Below are 15,412 nucleotides of genomic sequence, written 5' to 3' on the forward strand. Positions count from 1 at the left end.
TTTAGTTTTTATTCCTTGAAATTGTATTTGGATTGTAGACTCTAACTTTGAGGGGACAGGGCACTTGAAGTCGTAAATATATATTTACGACTTCAAGTACCCGTAAGAATGGACCTAAACATTTTTTGCATAGAGCAGCCATTGTAGAAAAAATATCAAGTGCCAGTATAACTATATATATTGGGTTCCGTTTAAATAGAATATTAAAAAGATTGTGAAATATTTTTATTGATAGAGTAGTAGCATAGTGGTTTACTACTCACAGCCAAGAGGTAATCTCACAAATAAGTTTTTTAGACAACCTACCGTGGTCTAGCGGTTTAGAATACCGCTTTAGGTCCGATGGTCGCCCTCAGCACAAACATTATTATGATTAGTCCTGGGTGTTTTCTATGTATAATATGTAGGTATTTACGAAAAAAAATATCGTTATTTAATAACACAACTTTAACCTTAAATTGGGTATAGATGGCGCTGTGTGAATTGTCGATTATTATTATTATTATTTTCGATTCTTTTTGAATAGGACGGGGGTCATCCTTATTATTTCCTTATATTTCGATACAACTTTTGGGCCCTCAGTTTAAAGAGGACGGTAATTTCGATTCTTTTTGAATAGGACGGGGGTTCGATTGGGAGGAAGCAGCGTTCCATTTGTGAACCGATCGAGCGTTCCTTTTTTGAATTTTTATTAGTACTTATTTTCTAGGTAAAGTAGCTAGCTCTAGGGTAACCTCGCTGTAAGTAAGTGCGCTACAGTAACTTGTGGATTAGGAATATTGAATACAGAACTCTAAAATCTAATACGTTAAGGGTCAATAGGTGTCGAGTTATAAGTTGACACTTGCACTATATTATAATAAATGACGGTTAAGTGTTAAGAGACATTTATATGTGTGTCATTTTGTTTATGCTTTAAGGAATGTGAGTACATAATCCGCTATGATGTCATAATACCTACTATATTTTATTTTATTTAGAACTAGCTGTATATGCGACGTCATCCGCGTGGAATTTAACACTATTTTCCTAAAAAAAATGTTTTTTTCTAAAAAAAAAGAATATCATTAATATACAAAGTTTATTTTATACTAGCTGTACTCGCGACGTCGTCCGCGTGGGATTTAACTTTATTTTTCTAAAATAAAAGTAGCCTAAGTTACTCCTTATTACATCAGCTACCTGCCAAAAAAAGTCCCGTCAAAATCGGTCCAGCCATTTCAGAGATTAGCCGGAACAAACATATAGACATTCAGACAGACAAATTGTAAAAAATGTTAGTTTGGTGTATGTACCGTATTTATATTCATATGCATGTAGTAAAAAAACGGTTATTTCAATATTACAAACAGACACTCCAATTTTATTAATACGTATAGATAAACCGCAGGAATTTATATACGTATATCTTTGTACTTGTTACATATCGCATATTTAATAATAAACTTTATATTAGAATCTCTCCAAAAAGCTTTGTATTAGCAATTTTTTTGTATTCGCTATGTTTATATTTCTGACTGATTCTCTGGCGATAGAAATATCGGTAACTGGTAAACCTAAGTTAATCCGAGAGATGACTGTAGATCTCTGAGTAGGACGTCTACTGATGACAATTCGACAGTTCGTCTTATGGTTTAGCACCTCCTTTTGCTTCTAATGGTCGCGGATTCGGTTCCTCGTACTATACAAACATTTGTAATCATGAGTCTCGTTGATCTATGTATAAATTATGTATGTATTTACAAAAAGATGTATCTATGTCACTGTAGTATTTATATCACTGGTCTAGTACACATAACACAAATTCTGCTTAACTTAGAACTAGATGGCGTTGTGTGAATTGTCCAAGTTTACTATTATTATTACTCCATCTGCGATAACAAACCAAATTGTGAAGGTATTTTCTTCTTCTCATTCGATATATTCTTGACAGAACGGTCGTGTTCATTATGTAGCGGGGTGTTGTGGGGTGGGGTATATTTATTACGTGATATTGTATCATTAAGTATTTATATTACATAGAAAAAGTAATTTAACACTTTTAAAAACGAATGATTCACAGAATGATGATCAAGCAGGAATACTAGATCTAGACCACATGTCGTAAAAGTGATAATGGAATGGCGCACCCGCCTGCGGTAACTGCTTACGCTGCACTACTCCTTTTAGCAGTCGGTAGGAACAAAATGAAATAGATATTTAAATAGTTTAATAAAAATAGGACAGTACAGGATAAGAATAAAACAGACTTCATTCGCTTTTAAATTTTTTTAATGGATGCTGATGGAGAGCTGAAGGTAACAAGTGTAGGTTGATAAGATGAGCATGAGGGCAGATCAGTTAGCCCATCGCAGCTTTCACCAGGTCATTACGATGGTCTCCCGGGGGAACAGGGTGGAGGTCAGATGAGGATCAACCTGACATGGTACATTACTAGAGAGAGAGAGAGAGAGTAATTTAGACTGATGACAAGGAACACCAATCTATAATAAATAAACAAATAACCATCTAGTCCTATGGTAAACAGAGCTTGTGTTATTATGTGGATACTAGACAACTGATATAAATATATAGTTTTTTTTTTGTAAATACATAGTATACATATAAAACACACAGACCGATAAAAATATTCATACTCATGAATACAAACGTTCGCACAGTGAGAGAAATCGAACTTGCGATCATCGGAAGTAAAGCGGTATGCGAAACAGTTAGACCATTGAGGGCGTCATCATCAGCGTATATCCCAAGATAGAGCGGCAACTGGGGATTAAAAATCACACATTATAAAAATTGAAAAGGGTAATGACCACTGAACCTGCGCATGCGCACGCGTTCCCAATATCGCGCTATTAACCGATGTTACATTAAATGAAACATCCAAATTTAGATTCGTTTTACTTGGAATACCCAATGCGTTTGTGTTTATAGAGCCCAACTACGTACTGCTAGTGTTCTTATACTAACTCCATGTATTGTACAAATGAAAATAGTATTAAAAGTTATTTCTAAAAAGGTACTTATTATTTCATTCAGTAAGAGTTTAATTTGAATGACTTTTTTAATTATTTCAAAATAACACGTCACAAGTCAGCTATAGCAAAAGTCTTAAGTCATAAATCTTAATTATTTTAACAAACAAATACAATATGTACTAATAAAACAAATGGAGGTAGCTTTATGTTTTGAAAAGGTGAATAGGCAACGGTGAATAGGCTCATATGAGTTGGTTACTAGAGAGAGAGAAAGAGAGAGTAAGAAATAAAAAAGAACAAGTGAGTATTTAACACAAAACAGAAAATAGGGAAGAAAGAGATAGGAGAAGTAGACCGCTTCGCTCTACATTTAGATAAAATCAAATCTTAAATGGGTCGGTTTTCATTCTATCAGAATCTATTGACGGTCTACCAAATCAGTATAATCCAACCAACATCAAACGTTCAATATTCTCATACAAGCTCTTAGTGAGATGCGTATGATACAATTTATCCTGGTAAGGGTATTGAACGAGCCTTATTATAGTCAATTAAAGAGCATCCAACTGTCCAATTGAGTTTATTACATGTGATGTAAGTATGTATTTATTTTATGGTTGCTTGTTTTGTCCGCAATGATTCACTTTAAAGTGATTCTACATTGATTATCAATAGGTGTACAGACCAATGGAGACTAGTGGCCAATTTAATAACAATGTACCTTAGATTGTCTGGATTCGGACATTGTATTTATCATTCTTTGACCTGTCATCCACAAATTCGTCCAGGCGGAATTAAAATAAATATAATAAACGAAAATTTCAAATTAACAATTTGAAATGAAATTTTTAACAAACAGAGATTAAATTTTTATTAGTTATACATATAGACGTACTTTTGCATAAAAAGAAAATTAGAATAGAAATGTCAACAATATTTGTTGTATTTGGATTACAATAAATACCTTGGACAATTAACACTTAGATTTTTTTTTTGTAAATACATATGTAATATGTATTTACAAAAAAAAATACAAATACAAATGTTTACACCGAAAATAAAATAGATAAATTATTTGATGAATAAAAATTATATCAGGCTCGATGGGATAGCGGTTAACACACCTTTGCTTCCGAGGATCGCAGGTTCGATTCCTCGCACAACTAGCAGCTAGATGTTTAAGTCCGTAATAGCAGTACAACACCATTATAACTAGGGAATCTACACTTGCGCTTGTCCATTTCGTTTTAACAAAACTTTCTGTAACAAGCACATGTGGCGGCCGACCATTCTGTCCATTTATAGACTGGCCATTGTTTTTTTTAGTTAAATGGTGAATTGCGTAACTGTTACTTTAAACATCTGTTCATTTATTGCTCAAGGCACCGATATTGCAATGGTTAAAAAGATTTATCTTACATTTTTTACTTAATTGCACTTTGTTACTTTTAGAATGAGAACTGTCTAATAATTTTAAAAGTTTTGGGTGTATAATATCATGTATATTATTTTACTAAATGGTCAAAAGTCGGCTATGATGGTCAGATAGTAGATGGAGCAGGCGCGTTCTGGAGTGGAAACCTCGTAAGGTCAAAACAAGTGTTTTTTTTTAAATGTAATATGACAGTGAGGTAGTATCGTCGATACGATGGTAGATGGAGCAGGTGCGTCCTGGAGTGGAGACCTCTTGAGGTCAAAACAAGTGTTTTTTTTTAAATGTAATATGACAGTGAGGTAGTATCGTCGATACGATGGTAGATGGAGCAGGTGCGTCCTGGAGTGGAGACCTCTTGAGGTCAAATGAAGTCTTTTTTTTTATTCTAGTTGAAATAGCAAAGAAGCTGACTGGTGGTAAGTGGTAACTGTCTATATATATGAATACCACAATATAAAAAACTGTATAAAAGTCTATGTTCATACATGATGATCTCAGTGTTGTGGTAGTTTAGCACATCGCCTTACATCCGACGGTCGCGGGTTCGATTCCTCGTATGGTACACGTTTGTATTCAAGAGTATAATTGTATATATCTTATATATATTTTTATGTATATATGTATTTGCGAAAATACATATATCTATGTATTTATATCAGTTGTACAGTAACCATAACAATGATACAATTTACCTTCACGTCTTACATTAAGATGCCAAATTAGTAAATAGACAGACATGCACTATATATATAATTTAATTCCACAAGTCCTCCCGGATGTCAAATTCCGAGCTTTTTTCTTACCTCATATATATATTCTACCTAATATATTGTAGAATTATAGAATGCTAATGTGTAATACAAAATAATAGCCAATACCTAGCTAATAAATACCTTAAAAAAATAGCCATGCCAGCCAACACAAACAATGGCCTGGCCTGATTGATACTGGCTGATGATGACTTCAAAAAAAGTAATGCATATGACAAAATTCAGATCCAAAATTGACAGTTATTGTGTATAGCCACGTGTTTCTGATTGTGAAAGATCTTATTAGTGAAATATTATATAAATACAGTGTAATTCAAGTGTAACAACGATTTTTAGAAAAATACTACTCAGTAAATAATATATATCAGGTGAGGTTATGTTTTATATTTTTGTTATATCTATATGGTATGCAGTAATAATAATAACATTCTGGACTGAATTGTCGTCACAACGTCATCTAGTCCCAAGCAAAGCTTGTGTTATGTGTACTAGACAAATGATATTAATAATATAATTCGTCCGCGTGGCTTCGTCCGCTTGGAATGGTAACATTAGATAGCATAACATATTTAATGAATGACATTTTAACAAAAAAGCCAATGAAATGAGTATTCATCGTTCTAGCCTCAAAAATTACGAATTTTCATATATACTTATATCCCTTATTTTATTTTACCACCTTAAGGGTAAAACTTTTACAAAATTTGAATGTAATATTTATTTATATTTAATTAACAGCCTAAAAAATAAGTTTCTATTTTTTAGCTTTAAAAATGACGATACTTCCATATAACCTTTCATCTATCATTTCAACCCCCTTAATTTTTCAATTAAAAAGTAGTCAGTTTGTATTCGCCGGTTCTTTTTATATATTTTTCATTATCATATTAAAATCAAATTCTGTTGTCAGTTGACATAATTATGAATATATTTCAATTGTTTCAATAATAATAAAAAAAGGTTTTAAACATAGTCCATGTCCTTTTTCTGGGTCTATCTCTGTACCAAATTTTATTCAAATCGGTTCAGTAGTTTATAAGTGAAAGCGCGACAGACAGAGTTACTTTCGTATTTATAAAGAAAGATTATATAAAGTTGTTCATAATACTATGCGAAAAGTAGAAAATGACAAGTATTTTTCTCTATTATGATTCATATTGAAAAAACTAATTCCAAAGTATTACAGCCTGACACGTGTGTAACGGAAACAAAATGGCGGAAGTCATGTGTCGTACTGGCGAGTGTTTCCGCTTCAGTCGGGTCACTGTGTCGCCAACTTACCACTGATATGGTCATTTCTTGGGTTAAATTGCTAACGTAACTTCAACGTCTAGCCAAGAAAAACTAACAAGTATTATTAGTTACTAGTTGACCCCCGCGTCTTCGTCTGCATCACACTTATTTCACATTTGTCATATTTCGCCTAATTTACATAATATCTTTTTAAAGCCTTTCTGTTATTCTGATGTATAAGCTATATTACTATAATTTTCACCAAAATTCGTTCAGTAGTTTTTGCGTGAAAGAATAACAATCATCCATTCATACTCACAAACTTTTGCGTTTATAATAATAAGATTACTGACCAGAAAAACAGCAAACTTTCTGTAATCTACTACGCTTAGTTTGAATTAGGAATACGCAAACACATTTTGACTTTGTCACAGTAGCTATCGGTCTTACATAAATATCTTTCCATTAAAATTACTCATAATATCACTATGATAGAGTACTAGAGTGTTTATGGAGATATTATTCTTCAATTCTGCCATAAAGTATGGAATAGATTGAGTACATTCTTATTGAATAAGTGGTACTGTTCCGTACTATTATAATGATGACCATAAAGACTTCACTTGACCTATAGCACTATGGTGTTGTGTACAGAAACTACGAGATTTGGATAACAATTGCTTTATTCATAATATGTAGGAACTTAAATAACAACTAAGAGGTAAAACATAAACACATGAGTAAGAGGCATGCGATAATCAACATAGAAAATGTAGAGAAAATTTACTATATAATAGACATTAGTTACTATTATGTTATACAATACAATTTATATTATTTTGGTTGGATAAATAAGTTTTTTATAAATCATATTATTTCAGATATCCTAGAATATTAAATGAAATCTGAAGTAATTATACTAATTAAACCTGAAAAATCTAGTTCTTTGAATACCAGACTGTTGGTACTGATTGGTAGACATGTCTATTTACCTGCACTTTGTTTTGTAAACAGTAACATATATATATAAATCTAGTTACTACTAGAATTCGAATTGACGTCCTCCATCTATGAGTCGCAGTTGTAAATCACTAAATCACGACGCACTCAATACTAACTTAAATTTAGATTCATATTCCACAAAATACCAATTTCGAACGTGACTTTATCACGCTTACGAGTATATTACTTACGAAATAAACTACGCTATCAATTGAATAAAGAATTATCGAATCCAATGGACAATTCGCGATGATTTTTTAAATACTATTTGACGTATAAACCTTTTGTATCTTTTCGTATCTTTACCAACAGTTGTCTGGAAGATTGCTTAGTAATAAAATTTAAGATTCCTTTTGTATTAGTTCACATAAAATTATTATAATTTGTTTCTAATGCAAAGCAGAGCATCAATAAACATCTTTATTAGTTGAAGTCGACTGAATAGATCGTAAATATCTATAATACACAATAGCTCAGACATTATTACAAAAATGTGCCTACAAAAATTAGAAATCTAGATGTAGACTGAGCGAACGGCGCGTGACCTTTATCGCGAGCTATGAAAATAATTGGACTAAATTACCTTTACAATTTGTTATTTCAGCACGCCTAAAATGTCGCTTGTATTGGTAGAAAAAAATCATAGTTACTTGACAGCCTAATACAAGAAGTAAACCTTGTACAAAGTCATCTAGGTCGTAAACAGATTGTTTTGTTAGCTGTGAGTTTTAGTTGAAGGGTGAGATATGCCAGTGAAATTATCAAAGTATAAGAGTAGCATCGAAAAATATCCACTCAAGGACTTAATATTTGACAACAACGTGATTATCATGGTACTGTTCATGTATATAAATGGTCACGTCATCAGACAGACACATCAGGACAGATGGGCAGTGAGCAAGTATGTCATTTTAGTTATTTATATATAATTGGTTTTTTTTCAAACATTTGTACAAATTTTGATATTTCCAAAGGACTTTTTATTAGACATGCTTCGTAAAGTTAAGTATTTATTTTATCTAAAACCTCTTTTTTTGTATTATGTATTTATTTGTATACACAATAACGTACTAATCAATAAACTTATGAACCAGCGAAAAAAGTATGATGTCAGTTAGCCTTTTGTGACATATGGCGATTCACTAAATCATAAAAATCTCTGCTGTCGTTGTCCAGCGTATAACATTAGTGCAGGCGGATGCAGCATTTCAAATCTATAATTACAAACACTTTTAACGAAGTCACAAATACAAAATGCAGCATTTTAGCGAACAGCAGTCCACCCAAGAATTATATGGGTGAAGCTTTGAGGCTTTTGTGACGGTACCAACAACTAATTGCAGTTCGAACTTATTTTATATTACTCCTAATTATGTAACCTCTTATCCTGTGCCGCTGATTAAATTTCATGATGTGTGATTTCACAAAAAAAATATATATATACCTATTTATGTTACTTGTTACATCTGATTAGATCTCAATATTATTAGCGAGTAATTTTGGCTGAATATATTATTTTAATGGAAGCCCTCCAGCAAGGTGAACCGACGATCTGGCCAAGATCTCTGGAAGGTTAGGACTGGTATCCATTTTATCCTGGAATTTCACTGCCTTAGATTCGAGCAGCGCAGGACCGATCGTCGTGAAGATCTTTGGGGGTGGTCTTTGTTCAGTAGTGGACGTCTTCCGGGCTGAAATATGAATGATATTATTTTTAGAAATAAAAGAATTCTATAATTTTTTTTTTATGATAATGAAATACATACGCAAAATCTACTGAAAGGATATAGATGTAACTTTACATTAACATAGCTTATACATCAAAATAACACAGTCTATCATTTTAAATGATATCATGTAATTGAGTAATAATGATAAATGACAAGTAAGTGTGATGCAGACAGGGTCCCGCGGGTTAGCTGTTAATCATATATATAATATATATAATCATATATATTATGTTATTACGTGATGCCTGCGATAATGTGCAGCCATTACAGAGGACTGGCATCCATTTTATTCTGGAATTTCACTACCTTATCGTTCAAACGAAACCAGCTTACAAAGCAAACTGCTTGGTTGAGACTAAGGTGGGTAGGTAACTTAGTATAGACAACTTTTGTTATTATTCAAAAGTTCAGTGACAGCGTATTTTTAAAGTTATTCAAACAATGTAATGTAAGAGCCATTTCTCAGTAATACATTTAATCATAGCGATACGTTTCAAAGAATGCCACATTTGCAATGGTACACGCAGTTTCTCCACGGTACTGGGAACTGATAAATTCGCCACACAATTTACACCGCGCCAGCAACATTGTGGAGTTAGACAAAACATGGGTTGATTGAATTCATTGGAATTTTATAAGATCCAAAGGGAGTGTTGTGTTGCTAAATACCTACATGTTTATTGAACACTCAAAGCTGTATTATATCGTTTATGTATGTTTGATTAGCTGTTACGCGTTATTATGTCCTCATGAAATTACAATCAATATTATTATTACTTATAATTTCTGAAATTAATGTGGCCTAAGTTACTTCTTATAACATTAGCAATGTGGGAGTAAAAGTTTCGTCAAAATCGGTTCAGCCATTTCATACATTAGTCAGATCAAACTGATAGAAATACATGATACATTATTTTTGTAAGTATGTTAATAATATATAAACGGTAAAACACACTTTATTGGTTTAGGTTTATTTATCTATGCAATTCAATATTACTTACTATATGTATGCTAGACTGATTCAATATACCATTATTATATCTACTTATATAAATTATCACAATAAAGACCTGTTTATATTATGCGTTTGGAAAATTTATCGGTTTTATTATAAACACTAACTAATGCAGACTTTGTACAATACTAAGTCGCCTGCGTCATTCAAACAAACTGCTGGCGGCAGAAATACGTACAAGTAAAACAAATAATAACTATACATACAGGGTGTCCCTGAACTCAACGTCAAACCAAAACGGGGTGACAGGATTGAGTGTAACCATCATGAGAAAAATCAGAAAAAAATCTATCCCATGCAGTTTGAAAATTATGGGCATTTAAGAAAAACCTAGAAATTTGGTCAAACTGTAACCATTTTTCGGTTATTGTATTTTATTTTTATTATTTTTGTTTATTTAAACTCTGGAATCGTAACCCAAAATAACATTTCTAGAACTACAGTCAAAAATAACGACACAATTACCTCAATTTTTCTAGAATTAAGACTATTTGTTAAATGTACGCACGTATGTGGCACGCATATGGCCCATCTAATGGTAATCCTGGTGTTTCAGGCATCCATAGCCTATGGATGCTACTACTACGTACTAGATAACTGATTTATACATAATTTCTCATCTATCCTTCACCAAAAAGAAGATGCCAAACCAAATTCACCTCGATGAGGTCCTTGCGTGAACATTATTTAAAATTTCTGTAACAGTATTCAGCCAAACTTGAAAAGATGTATTTCATGAGGCTATACGAATATTATATTTATATATATGAATGTTATAGTTTCATGTTATATTTTATTTGTATGTAATCCATAGGCTTATATATTCTGTTTATTTATATAATTATATATTATTTTTCTGTATGTATCTATTTTTAATTTTTTTATATTAATTATTAGAATTATTGATTAATTATTGGTAGAAAATGCCAGCACGCATTAAGTCCGCCATTTTTGTGTGCAAAAGAATCAATAAATAATTTATCACAACTATGAAGTAACAGTATGCAACACTTACGCCCCACAAACGTGGTTCAAGACTAGTCTACTTTACATAAATAGTTAACTGGCCCATTATGGTATGATGTTGTTATACGATAACATCATTTGCAAGGGTGCAACAACCCCTTTCTGAACTTAAGCCTTTCTTATTAATAAGGGCAATTTTACTATACGGAACCGACTACTTAAGAATCAGTTAGAAATATAAATTGACTATCCTTAGCAATTCATACAACGCCATCTAGTCCCAAGCTTATCAGAGCTTGTATTATGGGTACTAGACAAGTGATAGAAATATATACTTAATTTTTTTTGTTACAAATATTTGAAAAATACCGAGATGAAACAAATAATCATACTCATGAATACAAATGTTTATACCATGCAAGGAAGCGAACCATAAGAAGTAAACCGGTGTGCTAAACCAATAGATCACCGGGACTTAACACACACTTTTTTGGTGTTTATGAAATTTGAACTCACGATCTCGTGGACATAATTTAGAGTAGCAAATCACTGTGCCACAGTGTTTCAAAATGAATGGATATGTTTACAATAATATACAAATAGGTTTTGTAAATAAGATATATACTTAATAATGATTATTATATAAATGTTACACATACAGATAGCCACTTATGTACGTTATGCATTTTATGTCCTGCGTCAATCTTTGTCCATGTATATACAAGTATTTAAATAAAAAAATATAACCCTGAACAATTAACACAGTGCCATCTAGTCCCGGAAAACAGGGCTTGTGTTATGGGTAATATTCAACTTGTTTTTATGTATCCTAGATTTTATTGGTATCTTTTTCACACGTTGGGTTATATTTTCCCTGTGGATACCTAACGTTTTTGAAAATATTTTGTCACCTGTGTTCATTATGGATAATGTAGGATTCAAATGGTAACAGAAGTTTTTAAATCAGTCTAATAGTTTCGAAACGTATTCAATGCAAACAAAGAAACAATCAAATATATCCTCTTTATAATTTTTTTACAGATGAATACTTAACAAAAACTTTTAAAAATAAATTGAGAGAGTTCAATAATGAGTTAGTTTACTCACGGAGTTAAGTTGTACACTTAATCGTACCCTGTCAAATGGAACAACTAGGTCCTGAACTTGATTGATCGAGGCTTAAGAACGAATAGTATGCCTTCATAATCACAGAATAATAACATAATATTAGAGACCGGGGTAAACTCTGAACAAAATCATCTGTATGGATCCGTCTCATTAGTTTTAACCACCAGTTAGATTTAATAATTATAATATTAACCCTGGACAATTAATACAACCCCATTTAGTATCAAGCCAAGTAGAGGCTTTTTAATGTTAAAAATATCTTCTAAAGATCGTCCTCCCGCCAGAAGATTGATGAGAGGGTATGTGGAATTCTTACCAAAAAAAAAAACCGCACGGTATATCGTGTAGGTATGTACGACCGCCATTGCAGGTGTAACGTTAAGCTACAGTCTGGATTATAGGTACTAAACAATTGAAATAAATATTTAAATACATATTTTTTTGTTTCAAAACACCCGTAACAATGTTAACAATTAATTCTAATAAAATAAAACAAACAATTCATAAGAATTATGAATACAAATGTTTCCCGTCTGCATTGCGCTATCAGTATATATAGCTGGGATGAATGACGAAGATGAATGTAGGTCACTTTACCCTTCGAAATTCATTTTAGTTTCTTGCCAGGTCCTCTCAATTTAATCTGCATACTAAACTGGACGGTAGGGGGAAATATTAATATAAAAATAAGAAAAATATTCACACAAACTACTTGATGTTTAGAAGAGGTTATATATTTATTGACCTGAATAAATTTTTGTTTTTTGTTTTGATTTGATTTCACCAAATAATTGTTCCGATGTCAGGATTTGAAAACGCTTAACATAACGCAATAATCTGTTAAGACGCGAGAATATAACAAACAAACTAACCATAGCATTTATGGCGTCTCATATTTAATAATACAAACCACAATGACCATAGTAAAAAAGATTTCTATGTAGAGAAAACAAATATTTTCGCGAATTTACAATGAGCAAAGCCTTGAGAAAAATCTACTATACGAAGTCAAGTTTACAACCCTGGTGTGGCCTCGTGGCATGCAATGGAATGTTGCAGTATTACATTCATGTTTTATACATAACAATGAATGATAATGGCATCATTCTTTCTAGTTTTGCACAAGGTCTTACTTCCGGTGATCGCGGGTTCAATTCTGTCACGACACAAATAATTATATTCATGATGATGTTTGTATTGTTTGTGTTTTCTATGAATGTTATGTATGTATTTACAAATATATATTGGTATTTCTATCAGTTGTTTAGTACCCATAACACAAGCTCTACATATCTTGGGATGACACGACTTTGGTATTAATGAATATGATTTGTATCGGTCTTAGTGATTTCTATATAGGTATTTGATTTGCTAATTGTCATGCTGCACTACCGGTACTGCACCAATATACTGATAGGCAGATGCACCATTCCGTACTTTATTTGTCTACAACGACTATTTGCCATCAAGTGGTTTGATTTCCACAGGAAACTGGATAAGGCATGATATTCCATGCAAAACGTAAGGGCATAATCCAATTGTATTAATTTTTTTTGTTTTGTTTTTTTATTTCATAAGCGATTAAAATGTCTTCTTCAAATAAATGGTTTTGAGTTTAGTTTTAAATACAAGCAAAGCTGCGAAATGCCTCTAGTATTGTAATAATTAATCAGAATGGCACATAATCAATAATGAACTGTTTCAATGTTCATTTGTTAATACATTTTTTCAAAGTGCCAGTAATCGCACCCTCTTTTTCCCAAGACTCCTGGTCGCCCCTTGACCGTGCTTACGTCACGCGATAGGTCATTGAACCTGCGGTCACGTGAAAGCCTGTCTGAAATTTTGGTCCGAGTTTTACCACAATATAGCAGCTACATAACAATGCAAGTTACGCCATATCATTTTATGGGTAATTAATTTTTAGAATCTTTTAAGCTCTTATATTATACTCGATATTTTTTTTTTTGGAGTAACATTTTCATAATCTGGGTTTTTCTTAATGCACTATAAGTATAAACTATGCATTTTAGCGGAATTATGCTTTTCATCTAGAATTTATCATTGTTAGATTGCGGAGATAATGCGATTCTTTATGTGGAAACTGATCAATGAATATTTTGACTGTGGCCTCATCGTTAACTGAATCATAAAAAAATCCTTTACAGCTTCACCGGACGAAAGGGGGCGAGTGCAGATGGCATTCCACATCCGCGGAAGGACTTATAAAGTGGCTGAAGTCCAACTTCCGCCTGATGGATACGACTTTAGTCTGAGGGCACCGCTAGGGATACAAACCTCGGCTCAGGCCGTCATAATTTCGATCTCCTTTTGAATTGGACAGGGGATTGATCGGAAGGAATTTTACTCATGTACAGGTGCTGTTTGTAGGGACTGATCCACTCTCATCACTACGACTATTTTTGACATATGTTTATTTTGTTACCTAAGTGACTATTTATTTAATAATTTTTTCAAGTGAATTAGTATTTTTAGTAGTTATTTGTAGTATATTATAGTATTACTAGCTATTTGGTAATTTTTGTAAATTAATGTGTATATCTTGGCTCACTCATTATATTGGCTGAATTTGCATTCCAAATGAGAGCCAGCATAGGAATACTATTCAAAAATACTTAATTTTTTTTTGACAGAAGATTAAATATTTATATATTTATTATAACTCAAATTGTTTACAGTATATGTATCATATCATCATAAGTGTCTATAGGTCTAGCGGTTTAGCACGCCGCTTTACTTCTGATGGTCGCGGGTTCAATTGCTCGCACGGTGCAAACATTTGTATTCATGAGTATCTTCAGCTACTAGTTGTCTAGTACCCATAGCACAAGCTCTCCTTACCTTGGAACTATATGGCGCTGTGTTAATAGTCCAGGGTTATTTATTTATTATTTCATCGGTATACTTACTACCAAGGTACTACAATAAATAAATTAATTAAGTCATCACATATATATATCACTACAATGATGAGGTGATATCATTATGCTACATTTGTATAGTACAATCCACTGTTTTGTTATTTTTGTTACTTAAAAAAATCAGTTATCAACAATACAAAATGAATATCTAGCTATAGACAATCTTAGTACGAGAAGGGACTTCATGTAATGAATAGTTAATGATAAAGAAACCAG

Source organism: Achroia grisella, unplaced genomic scaffold (assembly GCF_030625045.1).
Source record: "Achroia grisella isolate CSIRO2021 unplaced genomic scaffold, CSIRO_AGI_Agris_v1 utg359, whole genome shotgun sequence".
Lineage (NCBI taxonomy): Eukaryota > Metazoa > Arthropoda > Insecta > Lepidoptera > Pyralidae > Achroia > Achroia grisella.